The 26,230-nt window shown below is 44.1% G+C and overlaps 1 long non-coding RNA gene across 11 annotated transcripts in view; it reads left to right on the top strand.

The window, feature by feature from the left end:
- Positions 1-26,230, top strand: part of LOC307181459 — a 1,863,373-nt gene that overhangs the window by 689,088 nt on the left and 1,148,055 nt on the right. Inside the window, exon 1 of one of the 11 annotated variants that reach the window (XR_013826816.1) lies at positions 12,130-12,190. The exons of 9 other annotated variants lie outside the window; for them this stretch is intronic. This is a non-coding gene — a long non-coding RNA (uncharacterized lncRNA). Of the gene's footprint in view, positions 1-12,129; positions 12,191-15,266; positions 15,349-26,230 lie in introns of those variants that run through there. One more of the 11 variants, XR_013826817.1, reaches the window with a different exon arrangement.

Here is a 26,230-nt window from a genome sequence, read left to right as displayed (position 1 = left end):
TTTTGGCCAAGTGCATCATTGTGGACGTTCTGCCTCTTTTCCTATGCTTTCAATGCAATTCCAGTCTACCTCCTGAAATCGGTTTCCTGCAATTCTGCCCCGCTTTCAAGTCCTCTTGGCAGCCTTACTTCAGTCTATTTTTGGAAGATAGCTGTCATTTATAACTCTGCAGGTTTGTGAATTACAGTGCCCCTGAGCTCCTTTCTTCAACTCGCTTTCTTGTGACCTGGCCGCAACACCGCAGGATGGCTTCAGGCCCTAATCTGGTTCCGGCACGGCACGCTGAGCCTTTGGTTATTTCCTCTTCCTGGTGGGAAATGAGAGTTAAATTTGCCCGTCCAGACACCTCCAGCTAGCCTCTCATTGGTTCTCACTATTCCTGTTCATCTTCCGCAGTAATTGCAAACTGGGCCAAACAGGAGGTTAAAGGCGCTGACTCTCCAAGTGGGGAGAGTGTTAGTAAAGCGTCTGGAATGTTGCACCCGAGTACCAGGGGAGGAAATCTGAGACATATTTGAACACGTCTCCCGTTCACATGGTTGATCATACTTGGGTTCCACATGCATGTTTTAGCTGAAGGAAGAATACCTTAAACCTGGAGAGTTGAGACCCGTGCAATGGGTACCATGCAATATGACTTCAAAGGGTCTTCATTTGCTCACCGAACCTCTCCAATCCTATCACTGCTGCGTTTATGCCCCTGTACACATGCTTGATTCTCTTTCGGAGACATAGCAATCCATAGGTTTTAAGATACTTACTAGTCAGGTACATTCTTAGGCGTTTAATATGGGGTGTTGAGTCCATTTCGTTGAGCAAGGAGTAGCTCTTGTCTATTCCATATTTGGCTTAAGGAACTTTATCTGTGCTCATTTCAATCTCTGGTTTTATGCAGCACCCCAACTCACCTTTCCCCTTAAGCAAGCATAAGTTGGTTTTCTAAATTTGAGACCCTGTTCTGTTTTGGAATGCAGTTCCTGTGTAGCCAAGTTTACATTCCGTGTATTAGTGATATCTTATGATGTTTCTTTTTCTGTGTGACTTATTTCAGTTAGAATCATCGTACCTGAATCCACTCATTATGCTGCTACGGGCCTGATGACATAGATTTCATTGCTGAGTGATACTGCATTGTACGTAAGTACCACAAGTTCTTTATCCATTTTTCACTTTCTGTGATATTGAACTTGTACGGTAAACGAGGTTCTTGTAAACGGAGGCGTCCCAAACTTTGGGGTGGCTGTGTCTTTTTGATTTTAATTTCCCTAAGCTATAGGACCATAAGTGGAAGTGCCCTAGGCTCTGTTGCTTTGTTTTTTAGATGTTTCAGGAAACACCATACACTTCTCCCGAGTGTCTGTTGGCAATTTACATCCCGCCCATCAGCATAACAAGGCTCCCAGTTCTCCATGGCCTGTCCTGCCTTTCTGGATTTTACACTTTTTTCAGATGGCCCTTTTGACCGGGGGGAAGTGAGACTTCATTGTAGTGCAGATTTCCTTTGCAAGCTTGCTTGGTTGGCCAAAAAGGGCGTATGCGTTTTTTCCTGAATATATTCAGGAAAAAACGCATACGCCCTTTTTGGCCAAGTGCATCATTGTGGACGTTCTGCCTCTTTTCCTATGCTTTCAATGCAATTCCAGTCTACCTCCTGAAATCGGTTTCCTGCAATTCTGCCCCGCTTTCAAGTCCTCTTGGCAGCCTTACTTCAGTATATTTTTGGACGATAGCTGTCATTTATAACTCTGCAGGTTTGTGAATTACAGTGCCCCTGAGCTCCTTTCTTCAACTCGCTTTCTTTTGAGCTGGCCGCAACACCGCAGGATGGCTTCAGGCCCTAATCTGGTTCCGGTACGGCACGCTGAGCCTTTGGTTATTTCCTCTTCCTGGTGGGAAATGAGAGTTAAATTTGCCCGTCCAGACACCTCCAGCTAGCCTCTCATTGGTTCTCGCTATTCCTGTTCATCTTCCGCAGAAATTGCAAACTGGGCCAAACAGGAGGTTAAAGGGACTGACTCTCCAAGTGGGGAGAGTGTTAGTAAAGCGTCTGGAATGTTGCACCCGAGTACCAGGGGAGGAAAACTGAGACATATTTGAACACGTCTCCCGATCACATGGTTGATCATACTCTAGGTTCCACATGCATGTTTTAGCTGAAGGAAGAATACCTTAAACCTGGGTAGTTGAAACCCGTGGAATGGGTACCATGCAATATGACTTCAAAGGGTCTTCATTTGCTCACCGAACCTCTCCAATCCTATCACTGCTGCGTTTATGCCCCTGTACACATGCTTGATTCTCTTTCGGAGACATAGCAATCCATAGGTTTTAAGATACTTACTAGTCAGGTACATTCTTAGGCGTTTAATATGGGGTGTTGAGTCCATTTCGTTGAGCAAGGAGTAGCTCTTGTCTATTCCATATTTGGCTTAAGGAACTTTATCTGTGCTCATTTCAATCTCTGGTTTTATGCAGCACCCCAACTCACCTTTCCCCTTAAGCAAGCATAATTTGGTTTTCTAAATTTGAGACCCTGTTCTGTTTTCGAATGCAGTTCCTGTGTAGCCAAGTTTACATTCCGTGTATTAGTGATATCTTATGATGTTTCTTTTTCTGTGTGACTTATTTCAGTTAGAATCATCGTACCTGAATCCACTCATTATGCTGCTACGGGCCTGATGACATAGATTTCATTGCTGAGTGATACTGCATTGTACGTAAGTACCACAAGTTCTTTATCCATTTTTCACTTTCTGTGATATTGAACTTGTACGGTAAACGAGGTTCTTGTAAACGGAGGCGTCCCAAACTTTGGGGTGGCTGTGTGTTTTTGATTTTAATTTCCCTAAGCTATAGGACCATAAGTGGAAGTGCCCTAGGCTCTGTTGCTTTGTTTTTTAGATGTTTCAGGAAACACCATACACTTCTCCCGAGTGTCTGTTGGCAATTTACATCCCGCCCATCAGCATAACAAGGCTCCCAGTTCTCCATGGCCTGTCCTGCCTTTCTGGATTTTACACTTTTTTCAGATGGCCCTTTTGACCGGGGGGAAGTGAGACTTCATTGTAGTGCAGATTTCCTTTGCAAGCTTGCTTGGTTGGCCAAAAAGGGCGTATGCGTTTTTTCCTGAATATATTCAGGAAAAAACACATACGCCCTTTTTGGCCAAGTGCATCATTGTGGACGTTCTGCCTCTTTTCCTATGCTTTCAATGCAATTCCAGTCTACCTCCTGAAATCGGTTTCCTGCAATTCTGCCCCGCTTTCAAGTCCTCTTGGCAGCCTTACTTCAGTCTATTTTTGGACGATAGCTGTCATTTATAACTCTGCAGGTTTGTGAATTACAGTGCCCCTGAGCTCCTTTCTTAAACTCGGTTTCTTTTGAGCTGGCCGCAACACCGCAGGATGGCTTCAGGCCCTAATCTGGTTCCGGTACGGCACGCTGAGTCTTTGGTTATTTCCTCTTCCTGTTGGGAAATGAGAGTTAAATTTGCCCGTCCAGACACCTCCAGCTAGCCTCTCATTGGTTCTCGCTATTCCTGTTCATCTTCCGCAGAAATTGCAAACTGTGCCAAACAGGAGGTTAAAGGCGCTGACTCTCCAAGTGGGGAGAGTGTTAGTAAAGCGTCTGGAATGTTGCACCCGAGTACCAGGGGAGGAAAACTGAGACATATTTGAACACGTCTCCCATTCACATGGTTGATCATACTCTGGGTTCCACATGCATGTTTTATCTGAAGGAAGAATACCTTAAACCTGGAGAGTTGAGACCCGTGGAATGGGTACCATGCAATATGACTTCAAAGGGTCTTCATTTGCTCACCGAACCTCTCCAATCCTATCACTGCTGCGTTTATGCCCCTGTACACACGCTTGATTCTCTTTTGGAGACATAGCAATCCATAGGTTTTAAGATACTTACTAGTCAGGTACATTCTTAGGCGTTTAATATGGGGTGTTGAGTCCATTTCGTTGAGCAAGGAGTAGCTCTTGTCTATTCCATATTTGGCTTAAGGAACTTTATCTGTGCTCATTTCAATCTCTGGTTTTATGCAGCACCCCAACTCACCTTTCCCCTTAAGCAAGCATAAGTTGGTTTTCTAAATTTGAGACCCTGTTCTGTTTTGGAATGCAGTTCCTGTGTAGCCAAGTTTACATTCCGTGTATTAGTGATATCTTATGATGTTTCTTTTTCTGTGTGACTTATTTCAGTTAGAATCATCGTACCTGAATCCACTCATTATGCTGCTACGGGCCTGATGACATAGATTTCATTGCTGAGTGATACTGCATTGTACGTAAGTACCACAAGTTCTTTATCCATTTTTCACTTTCTGTGATATTGAACTTGTACGGTAAACGAGGTTCTTGTAAACGGAGGCGTCCCAAACTTTGGGGTGGCTGTGTCTTTTTGATTTTAATTTCCCTAAGCTATAGGACCATAAGTGGAAGTGCCCTAGGCTCTGTTGCTTTGTTTTTTAGATGTTTCAGGAAACACCATACACTTCTCCCGAGTGGTTGTTGGCAATTTACATCCCGCCCATCAGCATAACAAGGCTCCCAGTTCTCCATGGCCTGTCCTGCCTTTCTGGATTTTACACTTTTTTCAGATGGCCCTTTTGACCGGGGGGAAGTGAGACTTCATTGTAGTGCAGACTTCCTTTGCAAGCTTGCTTGGTTGGCCAAAAAGGGCGTATGCGTTTTTTCCTGAATATATTCAGGAAAAAACGCATACGCCCTTTTTGGCCAAGTGCATCATTGTGGACGTTCTGCCTCTTTTCCTATGCTTTCAATGCAATTCCAGTCTACCTCCTGAAATCGGTTTCCTGCAATTCTGCCCCGCTTTCAAGTCCTCTTGGCAGCCTTACTTCAGTCTATTTTTGGACGATAGCTGTCATTTATAACTCTGCAGGTTTGTGAATTACAGTGCCCCTGAGCTCCTTTCTTCAACTCGCTTTCTTGTGAGCTGGCCGCAACACCGCAGGATGGCTTCAGGTCCTAATCTGGTTCCGGTACGGCACGCTGAGCCTTTGGTTATTTCCTCTTCCTGGTGGGAAATGAGAGTTAAATTTGCCCGTCCAGACACCTCCAGCTAGCCTTTCATTGGTTCTCGCTATTCCTGTTCATCTTCCGCAGAAATTGCAAACTGGGCCAAACAGGAGGTTAAAGGCGCTGACTCTCCAAGTGGGGAGAGTGTTAGTAAAGTGTCTGGAATGTTGCACCCGAGTACCAGGGGAGGAAAACTGAGACATATTTGAACACGTCTCCCGTTCACATGGTTGATCATACTTGGGTTCCACATGCATGTTTTAGCTGAAGGAAGAATACCTTAAACCTGGAGAGTTGAGACCCGTGTAATGGGTACCATGCAATATGACTTCAAAGGGTCTTCATTTGCTCACCGAACCTCTCCAATCCTATCACTGCTGCGTTTATGACCCTGTACACATGCTTGATTCTCTTTCGGAGACATAGCAATCCATAGGTTTTAAGATACTTGCTAGTCAGGTACATTCTTAGGCGTTTAATATGCGGTGTTGAGTCCATTTCGTTGAGCAAGGAGTAGCTCTTGTCTATTCCATATTTGACTTAAGGAACTTTATCTGTGCTCATTTCAATCTCTGGTTTTATGCAGCACCCCAACTCACCTTTCCCCTTAAGCAAGCATAAGTTGGTTTTCTAAATTTGAGACCCTGTTCTGTTTTGGAATGCAGTTCCTGTGTAGCCAAGTTTACATTCCGTGTATTAGTGATATCTTATGATGTTTCTTTTTCTGTGTGACTTATTTCAGTTAGAATCATCGTACCTGAATCCACTCATTGTGATGCTAAGGGCCTGATGACATAGATTTCATTGCTGAGTGATATTGCTTTGTAAGTAAATACCACAACTTCTTTATCCATTTTTCACTTTCTGCGATGTTGAACTTGTACTGTAAACGAGGTTCTTGTAAACAGAGCCGTTCCAAACTTTGGGGTGCCTGTGTCTTTTTGATTTTAATTTCCCTAAGCTATAGGACCATAAGTGGAAGTGCCCTAGGTTCTGTTGCTTTGTTTTTTAGATGTTTCAGGAAACACCATACACTTCTCCCGAGTGTCTGTTGGCAATTTACATCCCGCCCATCAGCATAACAAGGCTCCCAGTTCTCCATGGCCTGTCCTGCCTTTCTGGATTTTACACTTTTTTCAGATGGCCCTTTTGACCGGGGGGAAGTGAGACTTCATTGTAGTGCAGATTTCCTTTGCAAGCTTGCTTGGTTGGCCAAAAAGTGCGTATGCGTTTTTTCCTGAATATATTCAGGAAAAAACGCATACGCCCTTTTTGGCCAAGTGCATCATTGTGGACGTTCTGCCTCTTTTCCTATGCTTTCAATGCAATTCCAGTCTACCTCCTGAAATCGGTTTCCTGCAATTCTGCCCCGCTTTCAAGTCCTCTTGGCAGCCTTACTTCAGTCTATTTTTGGACGATAGCTGTCATTTATAACTCTGCAGGTTTGTGAATTACAGTGCCCCTGAGCTCCTTTCTTAAACTCGGTTTCTTTTGAGCTGGCCGCAACACCGCAGGATGGCTTCAGGCCCTAATCTGGTTCCGGTACGGCACGCTGAGCCTTTGGTTATTTCCTCTTCCTGTTGGGAAATGAGAGTTAAATTTGCCCGTCCAGACACCTCCAGCTAGCCTCTCATTGGTTCTCGCTATTCCTGTTCATCTTCCGCAGAAATTGCAAACTGTGCCAAACAGGAGGTTAAAGGCGCTGACTCTCCAAGTGGGGAGAGTGTTAGTAAAGCGTCTGGAATGTTGCACCCGAGTACCAGGGGAGGAAAACTGAGACATATTTGAACACGTCTCCCGTTCACATGGTTGATCATACTCTGGGTTCCACATGCATGTTTTATCTGAAGGAAGAATACCTTAAACCTGGAGAGTTGAGACCCGTGGAATGGGTACCATGCAATATGACTTCAAAGGGTCTTCATTTGCTCACCGAACCTCTCCAATCCTATCACTGCTGCGTTTATGCCCCTGTACACACGCTTGATTCTCTTTTGGAGACATAGCAATCCATAGGTTTTAAGATACTTACTAGTCAGGTACATTCTTAGGCGTTTAATATGGGGTGTTGAGTCCATTTCGTTGAGCAAGGAGTAGCTCTTGTCTATTCCATATTTGGCTTAAGGAACTTTATCTGTGCTCATTTCAATCTCTGGTTTTATGCAGCACCCCAACTCACCTTTCCCCTTAAGCAAGCATAAGTTGGTTTTCTAAATTTGAGACCCTGTTCTGTTTTGGAATGCAGTTCCTGTGTAGCCAAGTTTACATTCCGTGTATTAGTGATATCTTATGATGTTTCTTTTTCTGTGTGACTTATTTCAGTTAGAATCATCGTACCTGAATCCACTCATTATGCTGCTACGGGCCTGATGACATAGATTTCATTGCTGAGTGATACTGCATTGTACGTAAGTACCACAAGTTCTTTATCCATTTTTCACTTTCTGTGATATTGAACTTGTACGGTAAACGAGGTTCTTGTAAACGGAGGCGTCCCAAACTTTGGGGTGGCTGTGTCTTTTTGATTTTAATTTCCCTAAGCTATAGGACCATAAGTGGAAGTGCCCTAGGCTCTGTTGCTTTGTTTTTTAGATGTTTCAGGAAACACCATACACTTCTCCCGAGTGGTTGTTGGCAATTTACATCCCGTCCATCAGCATAACAAGGCTCCCAGTTCTCCATGGCCTGTCCTGCCTTTCTGGATTTTACACTTTTTTCAGATGGCCCTTTTGACCGGGGGGAAGTGAGACTTCATTGTAGTGCAGATTTCCTTTGCAAGCTTGCTTGGTTGGCCAAAAAGGGCCTATGCGTTTTTTCCTGAATATATTCAGGAAAAAACGCATACGCCCTTTTTGGCCAAGTGCATCATTGTGGACGTTCTGCCTCTTTTCCTATGCTTTCAATGCAATTCCAGTCTACCTCCTGAAATCGGTTTCCTGCAATTCTGCCCCGCTTTCAAGTCCTCTTGGCAGCCTTACTTCAGTCTATTTTTGGACGATAGCTGTCATTTATAACTCTGCAGGTTTGTGAATTACAGTGCCCCTGAGCTCCTTTCTTCAACTCGCTTTCTTGTGACCTGGCCGCAACACCGCAGGATGGCTTCAGGCCCTAATCTGGTTCCGGTACGGCACGCTGAGCCTTTGGTTATTTCCTCTTCCTGGTGGGAAATGAGAGTTAAATTTGCCCGTCCAGACACCTCCAGTTAGCCTTTCATTGGTTCTCGCTATTCCTGTTCATCTTCCGCAGAAATTGCAAACTGGGCCAAACAGGAGGTTAAAGGCGCTGACTCTCCAAGTGGGGAGAGTGTTAGTAAAGCGTCTGGAATGTTGCACCCGTGTACCAGGGGAGGAAAACTGAGACATATTTGAACACGTCTCCCGTTCACATGGTTGATCATACTTGGGTTCCACATGCATGTTTTAGCTGAAGGAAGAATACCTTAAACCTGGAGAGTTGAGACCCGTGTAATGGGTACCATGCAATATGACTTCAAAGGGTCTTCATTTGCTCACCGAACCTCTCCAATCCTATCACTGCTGCGTTTATGACCCTGTACACATGCTTGATTCTCTTTCGGAGACATAGCAATCCATAGGTTTTAAGATACTTGCTAGTCAGGTACATTCTTAGGCGTTTAATATGCGGTGTTGAGTCCATTTCGTTGAGCAAGGAGTAGCTCTTGTCTATTCCATATTTGGCTTAAGGAACTTTATCTGTGCTCATTTCAATCTCTGGTTTTATGCAGCACCCCAACTCACCTTTCCCCTTAAGCAAGCATAAGTTGGTTTTCTAAATTTGAGACCCTGTTCTGTTTTGGAATGCAGTTCCTGTGTAGCCAAGTTTACATTCCGTGTATTAGTGATATCTTATGATGTTTCTTTTTCTGTGTGACTTATTTCAGTTAGAATCATCGTACCTGAATCCACTCATTATGCTGCTACGGGCCTGATGACATAGATTTCATTGCTGAGTGATACTGCATTGTACGTAAGTACCACAAGTTCTTTATCCATTTTTCACTTTCTGTGATATTGAACTTGTACGGTAAACGAGGTTCTTGTAAACGGAGGCGTCCCAAACTTTGGGGTGGCTGTGTCTTTTGGATTTTAATTTCCCTAAGCTATAGGACCATAAGTGGAAGTGCCCTAGGCTCTGTTGCTTTGTTTTTTAGATGTTTCAGGAAACACCATACACTTCTCCCGAGTGGTTGTTGGCAATTTACATCCCGCCCATCAGCATAACAAGGTTCCCAGTTCTCCATGGCCTGTCCTGCCTTTCTGGACTTTACACTTTTTTCAGATGGCCCTTTTGACCGGGGGGAAGTGAGACTTCATTGTAGTGCAGATTTCCTTTGCAAGCTTGCTTGGTTGGCCAAAAAGGGCGTATGCGTTTTTTCCTGAATATATTCAGGAAAAAACGCATACGCCCTTTTTGGCCAAGTGCATCATTGTGGACGTTCTGCCTCTTTTCCTATGCTTTCAATGCAATTCCAGTCTACCTCCTGAAATCGGTTTCCTGCAATTCTGCCCCGCTTTCAAGTCCTCTTGGCAGCCTTACTTCAGTCTATTTTTGGACGATAGCTGTCATTTATAACTCTGCAGGTTTGTGAATTACAGTGCCCCTGAGCTCCTTTGTTCAACTCGCTTTCTTGTGAGCTGGCCGCAACACCGCAGGATGGCTTCAGGCCCTAATCTGGTTCCGGTACGGCACGCTGAGCCTTTGGTTATTTCCTCTTCCTGGTGGGAAATGAGAGTTAAATTTGCCCGTCCAGACACCTCCAGCTAGCCTCTCATTGGTTCTCGCTATTCCTGTTCATCTTCCGCAGAAATTGCAAACTGGGCCAAACAGGAGGTTAAAGGCGCTGACTCTCCAAGTGGGGAGAGTGTTAGTAAAGCGTCTGGAATGTTGCACCCGAGTACCAGGGGAGGAAAACTGAGACATATTTGAACACGTCTCCCGATCACATGGTTGATCATACTCTAGGTTCCACATGCATGTTTTAGCTGAAGGAAGAATACCTTAAACCTGGGTAGTTGAAACCCGTGGAATGGGTACCATGCAATATGACTTCAAAGGGTCTTCATTTGCTCACCGAACCTCTCCAATCCTATCACTGCTGCGTTTATGCCCCTGTACACATGCTTGATTCTCTTTCGGAGACATAGCAATCCATAGGTTTTAAGATACTTACTAGTCAGGTACATTCTTAGGCGTTTAATATGGGGTGTTGAGTCCATTTCGTTGAGCAAGGAGTAGCTCTTGTCTATTCCATATTTGGCTTAAGGAACTTTATCTGTGCTCATTTCAATCTCCGGTTTTATGCAGCACCCCAACTCACCTTTACCCTTAAGCAAGAATAAGTTGGTTTTCTAAATTTGAGACCCTGTTCTGTTCTGTAATTCAGTTCCTGTGTAGCCAAGTTTACATTCCGTGTATTACTGATATCTTATGATGTTTCTTTTTCTGTGTGACTTATTTCAGTTAGAATCATCATACCTGAATCCACTCATTGTGCTGCTAAGGGCCTGATGACACAGATTTCATTGCTGAGTGATATTGCTTTGTAAGTAAATACCTAACTTCTTTATCCATTTTTCACTTTCTGCGATGTTGAACTTGTACTGTAAACGAGGTTCTTGTAAACAGAGGCGTCCCAAACTTTGGGGTGGCTGTGTCTTTTTGATTTTAATTTCCCTAAGCTATAGGACCATAAGTGGCAGTGCCCTAGGCTCTGTTGCTTTGTTTTTTAGATGTTTCAGGAAACACCATACACTTCTCCCGAGTGGTTGTTGGCAATTTACATCCCGCCCATCAGCATAACAAGGCTCCCAGTTCTCCATGGCCTGTCCTGCCTTTCTGGATTTTACACTTTTTTCAGATGGCCCTTTTGACCGGGGGGAAGTGAGACTTCATTGTAGTGCAGATTTCCTTTGTAAGCTTGCTTGGTTGGCCAAAAAGGGCGTATGCGTTTTTTCCTGAATATATTCAGGAAAAAATGCATACGCCCTTTTTGGCCAAGTGCATCATTGTGGACGTTCTGCCTCTTTTCCTATGCTTTCAATGCAATTCCAGTCTACCTCCTGAAATCGGTTTCCTGCAATTCTGCCCCGCTTTCAAGTCCTCTTGGCAGCCTTACTTCAGTCTATTTTTGGACGATAGCTGTCATTTATAACTCTGCAGGTTTGTGAATTACAGTGCCCCTGAGCTCCTTTCTTCAACTCGCTTTCTTGTGACCTGGCCGCAACACCGCAGGATGGCTTCAGGCCCTAATCTGGTTCCGGCCCGGCATGCTGAGCCTTTGGTTAATTCCTCTTCCTGGTGGGAAATGAGAGTTAAATTTGCCCGTCCAGACACCTCCAGCTAGCCTCTCATTGGTTCTCGCTATTCCTGTTCATCTTCCGCAGAAATTGCAAACTGGGCCAAACAGGAGGTTAAAGGGACTGACTCTCCAAGTGGGGAGAGTGTTAGTAAAGCGTCTGGAATGTTGCACCCGAGTACCAGGGGAGGAAAACTGAGACATATTTGAACACGTCTCCCGATCACATGGTTGATCATACTCTAGGTTCCACATGCATGTTTTAGCTGAAGGAAGAATACCTTCAACCTGGGTAGTTGAAACCCGTGGAATGGGTACCATGCAATATGACTTCAAAGGGTCTTCATTTGCTCACCGAACCTCTCCAATCCTATCACTGCTGCGTTTATGCCCCTGTACACATGCTTGATTCTCTTTTGGAGACATAGCAATCCATAGGTTTTAAGATACTTACTAGTCAGGTACATTCCTAGGCGTTTAATATGCGGTGTTGAGTCCATTTCGTTGAACAAGGAGTAGCTCTTGTCTATTCCATATTTGACTTAAGGAACTTTATCTGTGCTCATTTCAATCTCTGGTTTTATGCAGCACCCCAACTCACCTTTACCCTTAAGCAAGCATAAGTTGGTTTTCTAAATTTGAGACCCTGTTCTGTTCTGTAATTCAGTTCCTGTGTAGCCAAGTTTACATTCCGTGTATTACTGATATCTTATGATGTTTCTTTTTCTGTGTGACTTATTTCAGTTAGAATCATCATACCTGAATCCACTCATTGTGATGCTAAGGGCCTGATGACATAGATTTCATTGCTGAGTAATATTGCTTTGTAAGTAAATACCACAACTTCTTTATCCATTTTTCACTTTCTGTGATGTTGAACTTGTACTGTAAACGAGGTTCTTGTAAACAGAGGCGTCCCAAACTTTGGGGTGGCTGTGTCTTTTTGATTTTAATTTCCCTAAGCTATAGGACCATAAGTGGCAGTGCCCTAGGCTCTGTTGCTTTGTTTTTTAGATGTTTCAGGAAACACCATACACTTCTCCTGAGTGTCTGTTGGCAATTTACATCCCGCCCATCAGCATAACAAGGCTCCCAGTTCTCCATGGCCTGTCCTGCCTTTCTGGATTTTACACTTTTTTCAGATGGCCCTTTTGACCGGGGGGAAGTGAGACTTCATTGTATTGCAGATTTCCTTTGCAAGCTTGCTTGGTTGGCCAAAAAGGGCGTATGCGTTTTTTCCTGAATATATTCAGGAAAAAACGCATACGCCCTTTTTAGCCAAGTGCATCATTTTGGACGTTCTGCCTCTTTTCCTATGCTTTCAATGCAATTCCAGTCTACCTCCTGAAATCGGTTTCCTGCAATTCTGCCCTGCTTTCAAGTCCTCTTGGCAGCCTTACTTCAGTCTATTTTTGGACGATAGCTGTCATTTATAACTCTGCAGGTTTGTGAATTACAGTGCCCCTGAGCTCCTTTCTTCAACTCGCTTTCTTGTGACCTGGCCGCAACACCGCAGGATGGCTTCAGGCCCTAATCTGGTTACGGCCCGGAACGCTGAGCCTTTGGTTAATTCCTCTTCCTGGTGGGAAATGAGAGTTCAATTTGCCCGTCCAGACACCTCCAGCTAGCCTCTCATTGGTTCTCGCTATTCCTGTTCATCTTCCGCAGAAATTGCAAACTGGGCCAAACAGGAGGTTAAAGGGACTGACTCTCCAAGTGGGGAGAGTGTTAGTAAAGCGTCTGGAATGTTGCACCCGAGTACCAGGGGAGGAAAACTGAGACATATTTGAACACGTCTCCCGATCACATGGTTGATCATACTCTAGGTTCCACATGCATGTTTTAGCTGAAGGAAGAATACCTTAAACCTGGGTAGTTGAAACCCGTGTAATGGGTACCATGCAATATGACTTCAAAGGGTCTTCATTTGCTCACCGAACCTCTCCAATCCTATCACTGCTGCGTTTATGCCCCTGTACACATGCTTGATTCTCTTTCAGAGACATAGCAATCCATAGGTTTTAAGATACTTACTAGTCAGGTACATTCTTAGGCGTTTAATATGCGGTGTTGAGTCCATTTCGTTGAGCAAGGAGTAGCTCTTGTCTATTCCATATTTGGCTTAAGGAACTTTATCTGTGCTCATTTCAATCTCTGGTTTTATGCAGCACCCCAACTCACCTTTACCCTTAAGCAAGCATAAGTTGGTTTTCTAAATTTGAGACCCTGTTCTGTTCTGTAATTCAGTTCCTGTGTAGCCAAGTTTACATTCTGTGTATTACTGATATCTTATGATGTTTCTTTTTCTGTGTGACTTACTTCAGTTAGAATCATCATACCTGAATCCACTCATTGTGCTGCTAAGGGCCTGATGACACAGATTTCATTGCTGAGTGATATTGCTTTGTAAGTAAATACCACAACTTCTTTATCAATTTTTCACTTTCTGCGATGTTGAACTTGTACTGTAAACGAGGTTCTTGTAAACAGAGCCGTTCCAAACTTTGGGGTGGCTGTGTCTTTTTGATTTTAATTTCCCTAAGCTATAGGACCATAAGTGGAAGTGCCCTAGGTTCTGTTGCTTTGTTTTTTAGATGTTTCAGGAAACACCATACACTTCTCCCGAGTGGTTGTTGGCAATTTACATCCCGCCCATCAGCATAACAAGGCTCCCAGTTCTCCATGGCCTGTCCTGCCTTTCTGGATTTTACACTTTTTTCAGATGGCCCTTTTGACCGGGGGGAAGTGAGACTTCATTGTAGTGCAGATTTCCTTTGCAAGCTTGCTTGGTTGGCCAAAAAGGGCGTATGCGTTTTTTCCTGAATATATTCAGGAAAAAACGCATACGCCCTTTTTGGCCAAGTGCATCATTGTGGACGATCGGCCTCTTTTCCTATGCTTTCAATGCAATTCCAGTCTACCTCCTGAAATCGGTTTCCTGCAATTCTGCCCCGCTTTCAAGTCCTCTTGGCAGCCTCACTTCAGTCTATTTTTGGACGATAGCTGTCATTTATAACTCTGCAGGTTTGTGAATTACAGTGCCCCTGAGCTCCTTTCTTCAACTCGCTTTCTTGTGACCTGGACGCAACACCGCAGGATGGCTTCAGGCCCTAATCTGGTTCCGGTACGGCACGCTGAGCCTTTGATTATTTCCTCTTCCTGGTGGGAAATGAGAGTTAAACTTGCCCGTCCAGACACCTCCAGCTAGCCTCTCATTGGTTCTCGCTATTCCTGTTCATCTTCCGCAGAAATTGCAAACTGGGCCAAACAGGAGGTTAAAGGTGCTGACTCTCCAAGTGGGGGAGTGTTAGTAAAGCGTCTGGAATGTTGCACCCGAGTACCAGGGGAGGAAAACTGAGACATATTTGAACACGTCTCCCGTTCACATGGTTGATCATACTTGGGTTCCACATGCATGTTTTAGCTGAAGGAAGAATACCTTAAACCTGGAGAGTTGAGACCCGTGTAATGGGTACCATGCAATATGACTTCAAAGGGTCTTCATTTGCTCACCGAACCTCTCCAATCCTATCACTGCTGCGTTTATGCCCCTGTACACATGCTTGATTCTCTTTCGGAGACATAGCAATCCATAGGTTTTAAGATACTTACTAGTCAGGTACATTCTTAGGCATTTAATATGCGGTGTTGAGTCCATTTCGTTGAGCAAGGAGTAGCTCTTGTCTATTCCATATTTGGCTTAAGGAACTTTATCTGTGCTCATTTCAATCTGTGGTTTTATGCAGCACCCCAACTCACCTTTACCCTTAAGCAAGCATAAGTTGGTTTTCTAAATTTGAGAACCTGTTCTGTTTTGGAATTCAGTTCCTGTGTAGCCAAGTTTCCATTCCGTGTATTACTGATATCTTATGATGTTTCTTTTTCTGTGTGACTTATTTCAGTTAGAATCATCATACCTGAATCCACTCACTGTGCTGCTAAGGGCCTGATGACACAGATTTCATTGCTGAGTGATATTGCTTTGTAAGTAAATACCACAACTTCTTTATCCATTTTTCACTTTCTGCGATGTTGAACTTGTACTGTAAACGAGGTTCTTGTAAACAGAGCCGTTCCAAACTTTGGGGTGGCTGTGTCTTTTTGATTTTAATTTCCCTAAGCTATAGGACCATAAGTGGAAGTGCCCTAGGTTCTGTTGCTTTGTTTTTTAGATGTTTCAGGAAACACCATACACTTCTCCCGAGTGGTTGTTGGCAATTTACATCCCGTCCATCAGCATAACAAGGCTCCCAGTTCTCCATGGCCTGTCCTGCCTTTGGATTTTACACTTTTTTCAGATGGCCGTTTTGACCGGGGGGAAGTGAGACTTCATTGTAGTGCAGATTTCCTTTGCAAGCTTGCTTGGTTGGCCAAAAAGGGCGTATGCGTTTTTTCCTGAATATATTCAGGAAAAAACGCATACGCCCTTTTTGGCCAAGTGCATCATTGTGGACGTTCTGCCTCTTTTCCTATGCTTTCAATGCAATTCCAGTCTACCTCCTGAAATCGGTTTCCTGCAATTCTGCCCCGCTTTCAAGTCCTCTTGGCAGCCTTACTTCAGTCTATTTTTGGATGATAGCTGTCATTTATAACTCTGCAGGTTTGTGAATTACAGTGCCCCTGAGCTCCTTTCTTCAACTTGCTTTCTTGTGACCTGGCCGCAACACCGCAGGATGGCTTCAGGCCCTAATCTGGTTCCGGCATGGCACGCTGAGCCTTTTGTTATTTCCTTTTCCTGGTGGGAAATGAGAGTTAAATTTGCCCGTCCAGACACCTCCAGCTAGTCTCTCATTGGTTCTCGCTATTCCTGTTCATCTTCCGCAGAAATTGCAAACTGGGCCAAACAGGAGGTTAAAGGCGCTGTCTCTCCAAGTGGGGAGAGTGTTAGTAAAGCGTCTGGAATGTTGCACCCGAGTACCAGGGGAGGAAAACTGAGACATATTTGAACACGTCTCCCGTTCACATGGTTGATCATACTTGGGTTCCACATGCATGTTTTAGCTGAAGGAAGAATACCTTAAACCTGGAGAGTTGAGACCCGTGTAATGGGTACCATGCAATATGACTTCAAAGGGTCTTAATTTGCTCACCGAACCTCTCCAATCCTATCACTGCTGCGTTTATGCCCCTGTACACATGCTTGATTCTCTTTTGGAGACATAGCAATCCATAGGTTTTGCGATACTTACTAGTCAGGTACATTCTTAGGCGTTTAATATGCGGTGTTGAGTCCATTTCGTTGAGCAAGGAGTAGCTCTTGTCTATTCCATATTTGACTTAAGGAACTTTATCTGTGCTCATTTCAATCTCTGGTTTTATGCAGCACCCCAACTCACCTTTACCCTTAAGCAAGCATAAGTTGGTTTTCTAAATTTGAGACCCTGTTCTGTTCTGTAATGCAGTTCCTGTGTAGCCAAGTTTACATTCCGTGTATTACTGATATCTTATGATGTTTCTTTTTCTGTGTGACTTATTTCAGTTAGAATCATCATACCTGAATCCACTCATTGTGCTGCTAAGGGCCTGATGACATAGATTTCATTGCTGAGTGATATTGCTTTGTAAGTAAATACCACAACTTCTTTATCCATTTTTCACTTTCTGCGATGTTGAACTTGTACTGTAAACGAGGTTCTTGTAAACAGAGGCGTCCCAAACTTTGGGGTGGCTGTGTCTTTTTGATTTTAATTTCCCTAAGCTATAGGACCATAAGTGGAAGTGTCCTAGGCTCTGTTGCTTTGTTTTTTAGATGTTTCAGGAAACACCATACACTTCTCCCAAGTGTCTGTTGGCAATTTACATCCCGCCCATCAGCATAACGAGGCTCCCAGTTCTCAATGGCCTGTTGCCTTTCTGGATTTTACACTTTATTCAGATGCCCCTTTTGACCGGGGGGAAGTGAGACTTCATTGTAGTGCAGATTTCCTTTGCAAGCTTGCTTGGTTGGCCAAAAAGGGCGTATGCGTTTTTTCCTGAATATATTCAGGAGGAAACGCATACGCCCTTTTTGGCCAAGTGCATCATTGTGGACGTTCTGCCTCTTTTCCTATGCTTTCAATGCAATTCCAGTCTACCTCCTGAAATCGGTTTCCTGCAATCCTGCCCCGCTTTCAAGTCCTCTTGGCAGCCTTACTTCAGTCTATTTTTGGACGATAGCTGTCATTTATAACTCTGCAGGTTTGTGAATTACAGTGCCCCTGAGCTCCTTTCTTCAACTCGCTTTCTTGTGACCTGGCCGCAACACCGCAGGATGGCTTCAGGCCCTAATCTAGTTCCGGCCCGGCATGCTGAGCCTTTGGTTAATTCCTCTTCCTGGTGGGAAATGAGAGTTAAATTTGCCCGTCCAGACACCTCCAGCTAGCCTCTCATTGGTTCTCGCTATTCCTGTTCATCTTCCGCAGAAATTGCAAACTGGGCCAAACAGGAGGTTAAAGGCGCTGACTCTCCAAGTGGGGAGAGTGTTAGTAAAGCGTCTGGAATGTTGCACCCGAGTACCAGGGGAGGAAAACTGAGACATATTTGAACACGTCTCCCGATCACATGGTTGATCATACTCTAGGTTCCACATGCAATTTTTAGCTGAAGGAAGAATAACTTAAACCTGGGTAGTTGAAACCCGTGGAATGGGTACCATGCAATATGACTTCAAAGGGTCTTCATTTGCTCACCGAACCTCTCCAATCCTATCACTGCTGCGTTTATGCCCCTGTACACATGCTTGATTCTCTTTCGGAGACATAGCAATCCATAGGTTTTAAGATACTTACTAGTCAGGTACATTCTTAGGCGTTTAATATGGGGTGTTGAGTCCATTTCGTTGAGCAAGGAGTAGCTCTTGTCTATTACATATTTGGCTTAAGGAACTTTATCTGTGCTCATTTCAATCTCTGGTTTTATGCAGCACCCCAACTCACCTTTACCCTTAAGCAAGCATAAGTTGGTTTTCTAAATTTGAGACCCTGTTCTGTTCTGTAATTCAGTTCCTGTGTAGCCAAGTTTACATTCCGTGTATTACTGATATCTTATGATGTTTCTTTTTCTGTGTGACTTATTTCAGTTAGAATCATCATACCTGAATCCACTCATTGTGCTGCTAAGGGCCTGATGACACAGATTTCATTGCTGAGTGATATTGCTTTGTAAGTAAATACCACAACTTCTTTATCCATTTTTCACTTTCTGCGATGTTGAACTTGTACTGTAAACGAGGTTCTTGTAAACAGAGCCGTTCCAAACTTTGGGGTGGCTGTGTCTTTTTCATTTTAATTTCCCTAAGCTATAGGACCATAAGTGGAAGTGCCCTAGGTTCTGTTGCTTTGTTTTTTAGATGTTTCAGGAAACACCATACACTTCTCCCGAGTGGTTGTTGGCAATTTACATCCCGCCCATCAGCATAACAAGGCTCCCAGTTCTCCATGGCCTGTCCTGCCTTTCTGGATTTTACACTTTTTTCAGATGGCCCTTTTGACCGGGGGGAAGTGAGACTTCATTGTAGTGCAGATTTCCTTTGCAAGCTTGCTTGGTTGGCCAAAAAGGGCGTATGCGTTTTTTCCTGAATATATTCAGGAAAAAACGCATACGCCCTTTTTGGCCAAGTGCATCATTGTGGACGTTCTGCCTCTTTTCCTATGCTTTCAATGCAATTCCAGTCTACCTCCTGAAATCGGTTTCCTGCAATTCTGCCCCACTTTCAAGTCCTCTTGGCAGCCTTACTTCAGTCTATTTTTGGATGATAGCTGTCATTTATAACTCTGCAGGTTTGTGAATTACAGTGCCCCTGAGCTCCTTCTTCAACTCGCTTTCTTGTGACCTGGCCGCAACACCGCAGGATGGCTTCAGGCCCTAATCTGGTTCCGGCACGGCACGCTGAGCCTTTCGTTATTTCCTTTTCCTGGTGGGAAATGAGAGTTAAATTTGCCCGTCCAGACACCTCCAGCTAGTCTCTCATTGGTTCTCGCTATTCCTGTTCATCTTCCGCAGAAATTGCAAACTGGGCCAAACAGGAGGTTAAAGGCGCTGTCTCTCTAAGTGGGGAGAGTGTTAGTAAAGCGTCTGGAATGTTGCACCCGAGTACCAGGGGAGGAAAACTGAGACATATTTGAACACGTCTCCCGTTCACATGGTTGATCATACTTGGGTTCCACATGCATGTTTTAGCTGAAGGAAGAATACCTTAAACCTGGAGAGTTGAGACCCGTGTAATGGGTACCATGCAATATGACTTCTAAGGGTCTTCATTTGCTCACCGAACCTCTCCAATCCTATCACTGCTGCGTTTATGCCCCTGTACACATGCTTGATTCTCTTTCGGAGACATAGCAATCCATAGGTTTTACGATACTTACTAGTCAGGTACATTCTTAGGCGTTTAATATGCGGTGTTGAGTCCATTTCGTTGAGCAAGGAGTAGCTCTTGTCTATTCCATATTTGGCTTAAGGAACTTTATCTGTGCTCATTTCAATCTCTGGTTTTATGCAGCACCCCAACTCACCTTTACCCTTAAGCAAGCATAAGTTGTTTTTCTAAATTTGAGACCCTGTTCTGTTCTGTAATTCAGTTCCTGTGTAGCCAAGTTTACATTCCGTGTATTACTGATATCTTATGATGTTTCTTTTTCTGTGTGACTTACTTCAGTTAGAATCATCATACCTGAATCCACTCATTGTGCAGCTAAGGGCCTGATGACACAGATTTCATTGCTGAGTGATATTGCTTTGTAAGTAAATACCACAACTTCTTTATCCATTTTTCACTTTCTGCGATGTTGAACTTGTACTGTAAACGAGGTTCTTGTAAACAGAGGCGTCCCAAACTTTGGGGTGGCTGTGTCTTTTTGATTTTAATTTCCCTAAGCTATAGGACCATAAGTGGCAGTGCCCTAGGCTCTGTTGCTTTGTTTTTTAGATGTTTCAGGAAACACCATACACTTCTCCCGAGTGGTTGTTGGCAATTTACATCCTGCCCATCAGCATAACAAGGCTCCCAGTTGTCCATTGGCTGTCCTGCCTTTCTGGATTTTACACTTTTTTCAGATGGCCCTTTTGACCGGGGGGAAGTGAGACTTCATTGTAGTGCAGATTTCCTTTGCAAGCTTGCTTGGTTGGCCAAAAAGGGCGTATGCGTTTTTTCCTGAATATATTCAGGAAAAGACGCATACGCCCTTTTTGGCCAAGTGCATCATTGTGGACGTTCTGCCTCTTTTCCTATGCTTTCAATGCAATTCCAGTCTACCTCCTGAAATCGGTTTCCTGCAATTCTGCCCCGCTTTCAAGTCCTCTTGGCAGCCTTACTTCAGTCTATTTTTGGACGATAGCTGTCATTTATAACTCTGCAGGTTTGTGAATTACAGTGCCCCTGAGCTCCTTTCTTCAACTCGCTTTCTTGTGACCTGGCCGCAACACCGCAGGATGGCTTCAGGCCCTAATCTGGTTCTGGCACGGCACGCTGAGCCTTTCGTTATTTCTTCTTCCTGGTGGGAAATGAGAGTTAAATTTGCCCTTCCAGACACCTCCAGCTAGTCTCTCATTGGTTCTCGCTATTCCTGTTCATCTTCCGCAGAAATTGCAAACTGGGCCAAACAGGAGGTTAAAGGCGCTGACTCTCCAAGTGGGGAGAGTGTTAGTAAAGCGTCTGGAATGTTGCACCCGAGTACCAGGGGAGGAAAACTGAGACATATTTGAACACATCTCCCGTTCACATGGTTGATCATACTTGGGTTCCACATGCATGTTTTAGCTGAAGGAAGAATACCTTAAACCTGGAGAGTTAAGACCCGTGTAATGGGTACCATGCAATATGACTTCAAAGGGTCTTCATTTGCTCACCGAACCTCTCCAATCCTATCACTGCTGCGTTTATGCCCCTGTACACATGCTTGATTCTCTTTCGGAGACATAGCAATCCATAGGTTTTAAGATACTTACTAGTCAGGTACATTCTTAGGCGTTTAATATGCGGTGTTGAGTCCATTTCGTTGAGCAAGGAGTAGCTCTTGTCTATTACATATTTGGCTTAAGGAACTTTATCTGTGCTCATTTCAATCTCTGGTTTTATGCAGCACCCCAACTCACCTTTACCCTTAAGCAAGCATAAGTTGGTTTTCTAAATTTGAGACCCTGTTCTGTTCTGTAATTCAGTTCCTGTGTAGCCAAGTTTACATTCCGTGTATTACTGATATCTTATGATGTTTCTTTTTCTGTGTGACTTATTTCAGTTAGAATCATCATACCTGAATCCACTCATTGTGCTGCTAAGGGCCTGATGACACAGATTTCATTGCTGAGTGATATTGCTTTGTAAGTAAATACCACAACTTCTTTATCCATTTTTCACTTTCTGCGATGTTGAACTTGTACTGTAAACGAGGTTCTTGTAAACAGAGCCGTTCCAAACTTTGGGGTGGCTGTGTCTTTTTCATTTTAATTTCCCTAAGCTATAGGACCATAAGTGGAAGTGCCCTAGGTTCTGTTGCTTTGTTTTTTAGATGTTTCAGGAAACACCATACACTTCTCCCGAGTGGTTGTTGGCAATTTACATCCCGCCCATCAGCATAACAAGGCTCCCAGTTCTCCATGGCCTGTCCTGCCTTTCTGGATTTTACACTTTTTTCAGATGGCCCTTTTGACCGGGGGGAAGTGAGACTTCATTGTAGTGCAGATTTCCTTTGCAAGCTTGCTTGGTTGGCCAAAAAGGGCGTATGCGTTTTTTCCTGAATATATTCAGGAAAAAACGCATATGCCCTTTTTGGCCAAGTGCATCATTGTGGACGTTCTGCCTCTTTTCCTATGCTTTCAATGCAATTCCAGTCTACCTCCTGAAATCGGTTTCCTGCAATTCTGCCCCACTTTCAAGTCCTCTTGGCAGCCTTACTTCAGTCTATTTTTGGATGATAGCTGTCATTTATAACTCTGCAGGTTTGTGAATTACAGTGCCCCTGAGCTCCTTTCTTCAACTCGCTTTCTTGTGACCTGGCCGCAACACCGCAGGATGGCTTCAGGCCCTAATCTGGTTCCGGCACGGCACGCTGAGCCTTTCGTTATTTCCTTTTCCTGGTGGGAAATGAGAGTTAAATTTGCCCGTCCAGACACCTCCAGCTAGTCTCTCATTGGTTCTCGCTATTCCTGTTCATCTTCCGCAGAAATTGCAAACTGGGCCAAACAGGAGGTTAAAGGCGCTGTCTCTCTAAGTGGGGAGAGTGTTAGTAAAGCGTCTGGAATGTTGCACCCGAGTACCAGGGGAGGAAAACTGAGACATATTTGAACACGTCTCCCGTTCACATGGTTGATCATACTTGGGTTCCACATGCATGTTTTAGCTGAAGGAAGAATACCTTAAACCTGGAGAGTTGAGACCCGTGTAATGGGTACCATGCAATATGACTTCTAAGGGTCTTCATTTGCTCACCGAACCTCTCCAATCCTATCACTGCTGCGTTTATGCCCCTGTACACATGCTTGATTCTCTTTCGGAGACATAGCAATCCATAGGTTTTACGATACTTACTAGTCAGGTACATTCTTAGGCGTTTAATATGCGGTGTTGAGTCCATTTCGTTGAGCAAGGAGTAGCTCTTGTCTATTCCATATTTGGCTTAAGGAACTTTATCTGTGCTCATTTCAATCTCTGGTTTTATGCAGCACCCCAACTCACCTTTACCCTTAAGCAAGCATAAGTTGTTTTTCTAAATTTGAGACCCTGTTCTGTTCTGTAATTCAGTTCCTGTGTAGCCAAGTTTACATTCCGTGTATTACTGATATCTTATGATGTTTCTTTTTCTGTGTGACTTACTTCAGTTAGAATCATCATACCTGAATCCACTCATTGTGCAGCTAAGGGCCTGATGACACAGATTTCATTGCTGAGTGATATTGCTTTGTAAGTAAATACCACAACTTCTTTATCCATTTTTCACTTTCTGCGATGTTGAACTTGTACTGTAAACGAGGTTCTTGTAAACAGAGGCGTCCCAAACTTTGGGGTGGCTGTGTCTTTTTGATTTTAATTTCCCTAAGCTATAGGACCATAAGTGGCAGTGCCCTAGGCTCTGTTGCTTTGTTTTTTAGATGTTTCAGGAAACACCATACACTTCTCCCGAGTGGTTGTTGGCAATTTACATCCTGCCCATCAGCATAACAAGGCTCCCAGTTGTCCATTGGCTGTCCTGCCTTTCTGGATTTTACACTTTTTTCAGATGGCCCTTTTGACCGGGGGGAAGTGAGACTTCATTGTAGTGCAGATTTCCTTTGCAAGCTTGCTTGGTTGGCCAAAAAGGGCGTATGCGTTTTTTCCTGAATATATTCAGGAAAAGACGCATACGCCCTTTTTGGCCAAGTGCATCAATGTGGACGTTCTGCCTCTTTTCCTATGCTTTCAATGCAATTCCAGTCTACCTCCTGAAATCGGTTTCCTGCAATTCTGCCCCGCTTTCAAGTCCTCTTGGCAGCCTTACTTCAGTCTATTTTTGGACGATAGCTGTCATTTATAACTCTGCAGGTTTGTGAATTACAGTGCCCCTGAGCTCCTTTCTTCAACTCGCTTTCTTGTGACCTGGCCGCAACACCGCAGGATGGCTTCAGGCCCTAATCTGGTTCTGGCACGGCACGCTGAGCCTTTCGTTATTTCTTCTTCCTGGTGGGAAATGAGAGTTAAATTTGCCCTTCCAGACACCTCCAGCTAGTCTCTCATTGGTTCTCGCTATTCCTGTTCATCTTCCGCAGAAATTGCAAACTGGGCCAAACAGGAGGTTAAAGGCGCTGACTCTCCAAGTGGGGAGAGTGTTAGTAAAGCGTCTGGAATGTTGCACCCGAGTACCAGGGGAGGAAAACTGAGACATATTTGAACACATCTCCCGTTCACATGGTTGATCATACTTGGGTTCCACATGCATGTTTTAGCTGAAGGAAGAATACCTTAAACCTGGAGAGTTAAGACCCGTGTAATGGGTACCATGCAATATGACTTCAAAGGGTCTTCATTTGCTCACCGAACCTCTCCAATCCTATCACTGCTGCGTTTATGCCCCTGTACACATGCTTGATTCTCTTTCGGAGACATAGCAATCCATAGGTTTTAAGATACTTACTAGTCAGGTACATTCTTAGGCGTTTAATATGCGGTGTTGAGTCCATTTCGTTGAGCAAGGAGTAGCTCTTGTCTATTCCATATTTGGCTTAAGGAACTTTATCTGTGCTCATTTCAATCTCTGGTTTTATGCAACACCCCAACTCACCTTTACCCTTAAACAAGCATAAGTTGGTTTTCTAAATTTGAGACCCTGTTCTGTTCTGTAATTCAGTTCCTGTGTAGCCAAGTTTACATTCCGTGTATTACTGATATCTTATGATGTTTCTTTTTCTGTGTGACTTATTTCAGTTAGAATCATCATACCTGAATCCACTCATTGTGATGCTAAGGGCCTGATGACATAGATTTCATTGCTGAGTGATATTGCTTTGTAAGTAAATACCACAACTTCTTTATCCATTTTTCACTTTCTGCGATGTTGAACTTGTACTGTAAACGAGGTTCTTGTAAACAGAGGCGTCCCAAACTTTGGGGTGGCTCTGTCTTTTTGATTTTAATTTCCCTAAGCTATAGGACCATAAGTGGCAGTGCCCTAGGCTCTGTTGCTTTGTTTTTTAGATGTTTCAGGAAACACCATACACTTCTCCCGAGTGTCTGTTGGCAATTTACATCCCGCCCATCAGCATAACAAGGCTCCCAGTTCTCCATGGCCTGTCCTGCCTTTCTGGATTTTACACTTTTTTCAGATGGCCCTTTTGACCGGGGGGAAGTGAGACTTCAATGTAGTGCAGATTTCCTTTGCAAGCTTGCTTGGTTGGCCAAAAAGGGCGTATGCGTTTTTTCCTGAATATATTCAGGAAAAAACGCATACGCCCTTTTTGGCCAAGTGCATCATTGTGGACGTTCTGCCTCTTTTCCTATGCTTTCAATGCAATTCCAGTCTACCTCCTGAAATCGGTTTCCTGCAATTCTGCCCCGCTTTCAAGTCCTCTTGGCAGCCTTACTTCAGTCTATTTTTGGACGATAGCTGTCATTTATAACTCTGCAGGTTTGTGAATTACAGTGCCCCTGAGCTCCTTTCTTCAACTCGCTTTCTTGTGACCTGGCCGCAACACCGCAGGATGGCTTCAGGCCCTAATCTGGTTCCGGCCCAGCATGCTGAGCCTTTGGTTAATTCCTCTTCCTGGTGGGAAATGAGAGTTAAATTTGCCCGTCCAGACACCTCCAGCTAGCCTCTCATTGGTTCTCGCTATTCCTGTTCATCTTCCGCAGAAATTGCAAACTGGGCCAAACAGGAGGTTAAAGGGACTGACTCTCCAAGTGGGGAGAGTGTTAGTAAAGCGTCTGGAATGTTGCACCCGAGTACCAGGGGAGGAAAACTGAGACATATTTGAACACGTCTCCCGATCACATGGTTGATCATACTCTAGGTTCCACATGCATGTTTTAGCTGAAGGAAGAATACCTTAAACCTGGGTAGTTGAAACCCGTGGAATGGGTACCATGCAATATGACTTCAAAGGGTCTTCATTTGCTCACCGAACCTCTCCAATCCTATCACTGCTGCGTTTATGCCCCTGTACACATGCTTGATTCTCTTTCGGAGACATAGCAATCCATAGGTTTTAAGATACTTATTAGTCAGGTACATTCTTAGGCGTTTAATATGCGGTGTTGAGTCCATTTCGTTGAGCAAGGAGTAGCTCTTGTCTATTCCATATTTGGCTTAAGGAACTTTATCTGTGCTCATTTCAATCTCTGGTTTTATGCAGCACCCCAACTCACCTTTACCCTTAAGCAAGCATAAGTTGTTTTTCTAAATTTGAGACCCTGTTCTGTTCT

This window comes from Stenella coeruleoalba, assembly GCF_951394435.1.
Source record: "Stenella coeruleoalba genome assembly, contig: scaffold_37, whole genome shotgun sequence".
Taxonomy (NCBI): Eukaryota; Metazoa; Chordata; class Mammalia; order Artiodactyla; family Delphinidae; genus Stenella; species Stenella coeruleoalba.
This window is presented reverse-complemented; position numbering and strand designations above follow the sequence as displayed.